The following is a 7844-nucleotide window of genomic DNA, read 5'->3' on the forward strand; positions in this document are numbered from 1 at the left end:
TTCGATTTCGGCTCCTTTGCTAGGAGACTGCTAGGGTATACTGAGCCCGAGGGGGCACCTAACTGGTCATCCTCGTCCCTAATTTTGGACTGGTACCGGTTGTAGACATCCGACCAGTTCACAGCTGGATACTCGATCAAATTCTGTTTCAATTGTTTCGAAGCCACCGAACTTCGTTCATTCAGACCTTAAGTGAAAGCCTGCACTACCCAGTCATCAGAGACTGGTGGTAGTTCCATTCGCTCCATTTGGAAGCGAGATACGAACTCTCGTAGCATCTCATTCTCTCTCTACTTGATTTTGAACACGTCAGACTTCCTCGTTGCTACTTTGATGGCACCAGCATGTGCCTTTATGAAGGAGTTTGCTAGCATGGCGAATGAGTCTATGGAGTTAGGAGCTAAGTTGTGATACCACATCATGCCCCCCTTCGAGAGTGTTTCCCCAAACTTCTTTAGTAATACGGATTCGATCTCGTCGTCCTTTATATTGTTGCCCTTTACTGCACAAGTGAGGCAGTAACGTGCTCGTTGGGATCTGAGGTCCCGTTGTATTTTGGGAGTTCTGGCATTCTAAACTTCTTTGGAGTGGGTTTCGGGGCCTCTTCCTCAGGGAACGACCTTTGTATGAACTTGTGACGACCCAAGGGGTCATCACCGTAATTTTTCCTTGTTCCGTGCTCCCGAGGCCTTGAAAACCTCACTTTTAGTTGCCTCGATTGGCGTGTGCAGTTCGGGCGCATAGCCGGAAAGTTTTTATGTTAGAATATGTGAATTATGTGAAACATTTGATGAATTTTGGTATTAATATGCATAATGTTGACTTCGGTCAACATTTTGGGTAAACGGACCCGGACCTGTGATTCGATGGTCCCGGAGGGTTCGTAGAAAAATATGGGACTTGGGCGTGTGCCCGGAATCAAATTCTGAGGTCTCAAGCCCGAGAAATGAATTTTTGAAAGAAATTGTTTTCTGAAATTTGATATGAAAATTTGAAATGAAAAGGAGTTAGAAAATATAGGTATCGGGCTCGTATTTTGGTTCCGACGCCTGGTACAAGTCTCAAATATGTGTTAAGCACTATCTGTAAAGTTTGGCTAAAAACGGACGTCATATGACGTGTTTCGGACTAAAAATGGAGAATTTGAGTTATGAAAGTTGAAGAAAAGAAAATCATGTGTTTGAGGCTTGATCCTATGTATATAATGTGATTTTGGCGATTTAATCGCACGAGTAAGTTCGTAAGATGTTTTTAAGGTTGTGTGCATGTTTGGTTTGGAGCCCCGAGGGCTCGGGTGAGTTTTGAATGGGGCCCGGGAGGTCTTGGACTTAATAAAATGCAGGTTCAGGTGTTGCAGACACCAGCGCAGCCGCGGTCATTTCCGCGCGGTCCGTGCTGGAGCCGCGCGGCCGCGATGCATTTTTGTGCGGTCCGCGTGGCTGAGTCTGAGGGCTAGGGTTTCAGGTTAGCCAGCGCGGCCGCGCACCAAAACAGTGCGGTCCGCGCTGGAAGGGTTCAGAGAAGCCCCACTTTTCTCCCACTCGGCGCGGCCGCAACACATTTTTGTGCGGTCCGCGCCAGGTCCTCAGAAAGGTATACAAGTTCGGAAATCTCAGTCATTTTTCAATTTTCAAAAAAAAAACCCAAAACCTAAGAGGCGATTTTCCAAAAAACTTTTTTTCTCCAAAACGATTGGTAAGTGATTTCTAAATTAATTTCTTTATTCCTTAACATCTTTTAACATAACTTCAACTTCAAATCAAAGATTTTCATTGGGAAAATTGGGTGTTCTGGGTAGAACCTAGGTTTTCTACAAATTGAGAAGTTGGACCTCAATTTGGGGTCCGATTTAAAAACAAATCATATATTTGGATTCGTGGGGGAATGGGTAACCGGGTTTTGGTCCGAACCTCGAGTTTCGACCACGTGGGTCCGGGGGTATTTTTGACCTTTTTGGGAAAAACCTTGAAAAATCTATTTTCATGCATTGGGGATGATTCATTTAGTAATTATTAATGTGATTAAGTAACTTATGACTAGATTCGAGCGGATTGGTGGTGGAATCAAGAGGTAAAGCTAAACTAGAAGTGTGAGTTGAGTTTGGAGCATTCGAGGTAAGTGTTTGTTCTAACTTTGGCTTGAGGGAATAGGATTAGGATGATATTTGCTACTTGCTAATGTGGAGTACGGTGTATAGGCATGGTGACGGTTATCTATGCACCGTAGTCTAGCATGACCGTGAGTCTTGATTGCTTTTAATTCGAATAATGTGACACAAGCTCCTTGTTTATTTGATAAGTTTCATATAATGTGAACAGTTGAGGAAGAATGATTTAAAAGGAGAATGTGTTGTGAATACTCTCTTGCCGGGATGTGTAGAATGATATATTTATTCTCCCTTGTCGGGATATTTTGGGCTGTTAGCTGTACCCTTGCCGGGTTAAAGGTATTGAGTTGTTATTCTCCCCTGAAGGGGTCTACTATAAGAAGTCAGATATTATGAACTATAATATAGGATCGTGTGGCACGCCGTCCACTTATATATGATATTATGGGGATCGTGTGGCACGCCGTCCACTTATATATGATATTATGGGATCGTGTGGCACGCCGTCCACTTATATATGATATTATGGGATCGTGTGGCACGCCGTCCACTTATATATGATATTATGGGATCGTGTGGCACGCCGTCCACTTATATATGATATTATGGGATCGTGTGGCATGTCGTCCACTTATATATGATATTATGGGATCGTGTGGCACGCCGTCCACTTATATATGATATTATGGGATCGTGTGGCACGCCGTCCACTTATATATGATATTATGGGATCGTGTGGCATGCCGTCCACTTATATATGATATTATGGGATCGTGTGGCACGCCGTCCACTTATATATGATATTATGGGATCGTGTGGCACGCCGTCCACTTATATATGATATTATGGGATCGTGTGGCACGCCGTCCACTTATATATGATATTATGGGATCGTGTGGCACGTCGTCCACTTATATATGATATTATGGGATCGTGTGGCATGCCGTCCACTTATATATGATATTATGGGATCGTGTGGCACGCCGTCCACTTATATATGATATTATGGGATCGTGTGGCACGTCGTCCACTTATATATGATATTATGGGATCGTGTGGCACGCCGTCCACTTACATATGATATTATGGGATCGTGTGGCACGCCGTCCACTTACATATGATATTATGGGATCGTGTGGCACGCCGTCCACTTATATATGATATTATGGGATCGTGTGGCACGCCGTCCACTATATATATATATATATATATATATATATATATATATATATATATCATGGAAACCAGAGTTTCTTCTATTTATTTCCGATATTTCATTTTTATCTGTTACTCCCCGATAGCATGTCCCCTCCCAGTTTTACTTTGTATTATCTTGTTATTGTTTTCTTGCACTTGTTGTATATATATCTGTACAGGTTAATTGTGGTAGGTACTGTCTAGCCTCGTCACTACTTCGCCGGGGTTAGGCCAGGCACTTACCAGCACATGGGGTCGGTTGTGCTGATGCTACACTCTGTGCATTTTTGGTGCACAGATCAGGGAGCAGCTTACGGACCGCAGCAGTAGGACTTCTGGGAGCTATCTTCAGTCCAGGGACTCTCGAGGTAGCCTAGCTGGCGTTCGCAGGCCGAAGTCCCTTTCCATGTTTTTTTTGTTTATCTTGTATCAGACAAACATGATGTATTTTCCCTTCAGACATTGATTGTAGTATTCTGTAGTAGTCCGTGAGCTAGTGACACCAGACTCTGGGTAGCATTTTGGTTCAAACTTCCGCACTTTTGATTTTCAGTTGCTTTAGATTTAAAGTTTTCCGCTTAGATTTTGTCTCGTTTATTATATTGTTTGAAAGAAAGCAGGAAATGTGTTTTGAATATTTGGCTTGCCTAGCTCCGATAGTAGGCGCCATCACGACATCCGATGGTGGGAAATTCGGGTCGTGACAGAACTTCTTCGAATCCACGCCTTTCAGGACCGGGGGTGTGCCCAGAATTTGGTCGACCCTGGAGTTGTACGTTTCGACCTTTTTGTCATCGGCTTCATTCATCTTCTTGCCCGACTCGATCCTTCTGGTGAGGTCCTCGAGTATTTTTATGATGACGGGATCGGTCATCGACCCGTTATTGCTTGATCTCTACGGTACCTGTTCAGTCGGGGGAGCTGTCCCCGGTGCTACTGTGCTGGGAGTTTTCTGGTGACTTTGTAGCTGAGCAATAGCTAGTTGTTGTGCCTGCAACATTTCAAAAATAACGTGAAGGCTAACCTTACATTCTTCCCTGGTTGGGGTTTTCTGAGCTTCTTGTGGATCTCCCTGACGCACGCTCCTGTTGGTATGCGAGCTTATGTCGACGCGCTAGGCGTCGCGCGAGACCGCGTCCACGGGGACTGGTTCAGGCAAATTCCCAGGGTTTTATGGTAGCACACCAACACCCGGAACATCCACGCCGTTCTCCCTGTGGTCCTCGAGATTGTTGTTTTCGCCTCCATTCACTGAGTTAGACATATTGACCTGAAATCGAAGATCTTGGACAAGAAAAAGCGTGAAAGATAACTTGCGTTAAGTGAAGAAACCAACAAGAAAATAATCACTATTATTTTTAACCCCGTGGTGGGCGCCAAATTGTTTACCGTGAAAATGGTAATAACAATTAAATTTGTTGATGGGACTCTAAACATACATGATCTATTTTTATCATAGTATGTTAAGCAGTTGATGCTAAGTATATGAGATTTAGAGACGAAATAAAGTTAAGGAGAAATCTATAACCAAACCGATAGGCCAGTTACTTGGACCTCGGGCTTGTCGATTCTGGGCCTCGAGGTCGATCCCGGGGCTCGGCCATGAGCCGTTGAGGGTAATCGGGGTAGGGCTAACAGTTATGAAGTAATCAAAGAGGGCTCTTTATGGCCAATGATAAGCAATAAATGATGAACAAATAAGAAGATAATGAATGAAAGCAATAATATCAAGAGTGAATATGAGAGAGCAAAGAAAATATTTTTCTATATTTCTTATGGAGCAGCTGGAGCAACAGAGTTTACAAAGTGCAAAGGATCCCCCTTATATAGGAGGAAAAAATTCCATCATAGTACAAAATATATTAATGATAAAGAAAACATGATGGGACAGCTGACTATCTTCATGATGTAGGTTCAGCTAGCCTGAAAGATTTTGTCGGCCCCGGTTGCACTCTTCGGAAACTCCCCATGCCCGTTGGGGTCACAGCCAACATTATCCCCAGGTCGGGTGTCGATAGACCTCGGGGGGTACTCGGTCCGTGGTCTCGAGCCTTCGAGGTGATCTTCCGAGACGCCTCATTAACAAGAAATTGGTTCCCCCGATTTCACCGTATACATCCTACTTAGCTTGAAACCTTTAGACTCTAGAGCCTGCCTCCATACCTCCAGTCTCCCATTATAGGGGTATCAAGTTACTAAGTCATAACATGAAAGTTTGGGATAGGGTGGTGGAAGGGAGGATAAGGAGGGCGATGTCTATATCGAAAAACCAGTTCGGGTTCTGAAAAGATAAAACAGAAAATAAAGTCAAATAAAAGCACTTCATGCACATCTTTATAAAAAATAAAACAGAAAAATAAATTCAAGTAATATAGTTTGTAATGGCAAACTTACTCAAGTAACATTTTTCTCTGTCGGGGAAAAGGAGTTGACATTCATTTTACAGAGGAAAACTATGTGATATTAGCTATCTCGTTTTCTTTTGCTATAATAATGATCATAAATCAAATTATTAATTTATATTATAAGTAAATACTTTTATTAGAGATTGTGTTTGTATATGTATTAGAAATTTCTACTTACGAAATATAACTGAATAAGTAAAATTGCTCATCACAACCTAAATGAGAAAATCAAATTGCCCGAGTGAAAAAATTATACTTCGTATGTTAGAACTGCATATTCTGAAAATATAATTGTACCACATATAACTTATGCCAATCATCCTCACCTTGTAGAATATATATTTACTGAAGATAGTTTCTGGAGATTAAAGCAGCCATATTGCGGCAAGCCATCAACAGATAAAATTTCAAAAATATCATCACGACATATTTTTGTTGGTTACTAATCGAATGATGAAATATAACACCCACTATTAAAATTTTGGAAATACTTTGTGTCGCCTCTCTTCTATTCTTGACCAACAAAATCCTATATATGTGTAAATCGCAACAAAATAGACACTTTCGCAATAGTTCCTCACTCATCAATTTTCTCTGAAATAACCAAAAACACCTGAAGCAAAACAAAGGAAATAGTAAATTTCTCTTTTTATTTAAAACTAAAAAGAAAAGAAAATAAAGATTCCGTATCATAAAATTGAAAAAACATATAATTCAAAATTCATGCTTTTACGAAACAGAAACAACTCATATTTCTCCCTCGATCAAATTTAAGTAAATGCAATGTAGTAATAGAAAAGAAATAATAAAAGATTTTTCGTAATTTAGTGTCTTAAGTAGTTGTGCACCAAGTACTGAAACCATCCTCAATCCAGTAATTTCAAATAGAATTAACAATAATCGATAAAGAGAATAGGATAGAGCAAGTAGTTGTGCCAGTCGGAAGAGAGAACAAAAGAATTGTTGGTAAGGGCAGTGAGAAGCATGTTAAAATTAGCAGAATTGAGGAGATCAACTAAGCAACTGATAAAAGATAATGCTAAATAGGATTATGTTATATATGATGGTAATGCTTTTGGACAAGAGGTTGTACTGTAATTTTGGAAATTTCTCCATTGAGAATTTTTCGTCGGTATTCAACACAAATGCATTGATCCTTTCACGTCGTGCAATAATTCACATGTAAGTAAACGGACAGTTGTATATATATATATATATAATAATACACTCTAAAATAATTCAAATGATACACCTGATTTTATCTTGTCAAATGTTGTTGCCAACTTCTACGTCACTATTTCCGGCAAAATCTACTTAACTTGTGCTTTAACTCCCCAAGATATAACTACTTCTTTGCTTTCGTCCATCTCTCAAATAATTCAGAATCCATAACAAATTAAAAACCCAACACAAAGAATAAGAAGGGAGAGAAGTGTATTTGAGTGTATAGTTACAGAAGGTATTTTAATGTGTAACTATAAATTTCAAATACCATTTTTACTTGAAAAAATATTTCGCCATTTTTTCGAATTTTACCATTCTTATGTCCAAACGCCTACTTAGTTTCTACAGGAACTTGTACTAATTTGTTCATACCATCATCTATATATATATATATTAAAGGAATAAAATTACCAAATATAATTAGCATTGTGATTAAGCCACCTAATTAAATACCATATTTATTTTATTAAAGTTAAAAAAGAAAATAGCGCCTACAATTTCTAACGTCGCCTGGTTTAGAGCATTTAATGAAAGAGGGAAAATTTCGCATAAGAACAACTGGCTCTTTACTTTTCAATTTTATAGCCCATATTTTAATTTACAACCAACTAGCCCAAAACTAATAGGTTAAGATTCAACATCCAACTCCAATAGGCTCTCAAAATCACTGTTTAATTTTTAGAAAAGATTGCTCAAGCTTTTAAGTTAATTTTTGAATTAGTAATTGTGACTCAAATATTAGTTCAACAAACCAAATCCATTTGGGTGGTGAAAATTAGATTTTTAACAAGCTTAACTATGTTGGTTTAAATTTCGAATTTGATTTTGTGAGAAATATGGAGTGGATGTTATTTAGACTTGTTAGAAATAGTATACGGAGGTTGTATATAAAATTTGAAGTCATTTAATGG

The 7844-nt window shown here is 39.6% G+C and overlaps 1 long non-coding RNA gene across 1 annotated transcript; it reads right to left on the bottom strand.

The window, feature by feature from the left end:
• Positions 1 to 5044: 5044 nt before the first annotated feature.
• Positions 5045 to 6737, bottom strand: LOC142181465 (uncharacterized). Its single transcript, XR_012710112.1, has 2 exons — positions 5699 to 6737; positions 5045 to 5585 (listed from the first exon to the last, which is right to left on the bottom strand). It is a non-coding gene; the product is annotated as an uncharacterized LOC142181465 (long non-coding RNA).
• Positions 6738 to 7844: the final 1107 nt, after the last annotated feature.

Source organism: Nicotiana tabacum, chromosome 6, assembly GCF_000715075.1.
Source record: "Nicotiana tabacum cultivar K326 chromosome 6, ASM71507v2, whole genome shotgun sequence".
In the NCBI taxonomy this organism is placed as follows: domain Eukaryota; kingdom Viridiplantae; phylum Streptophyta; class Magnoliopsida; order Solanales; family Solanaceae; genus Nicotiana; species Nicotiana tabacum.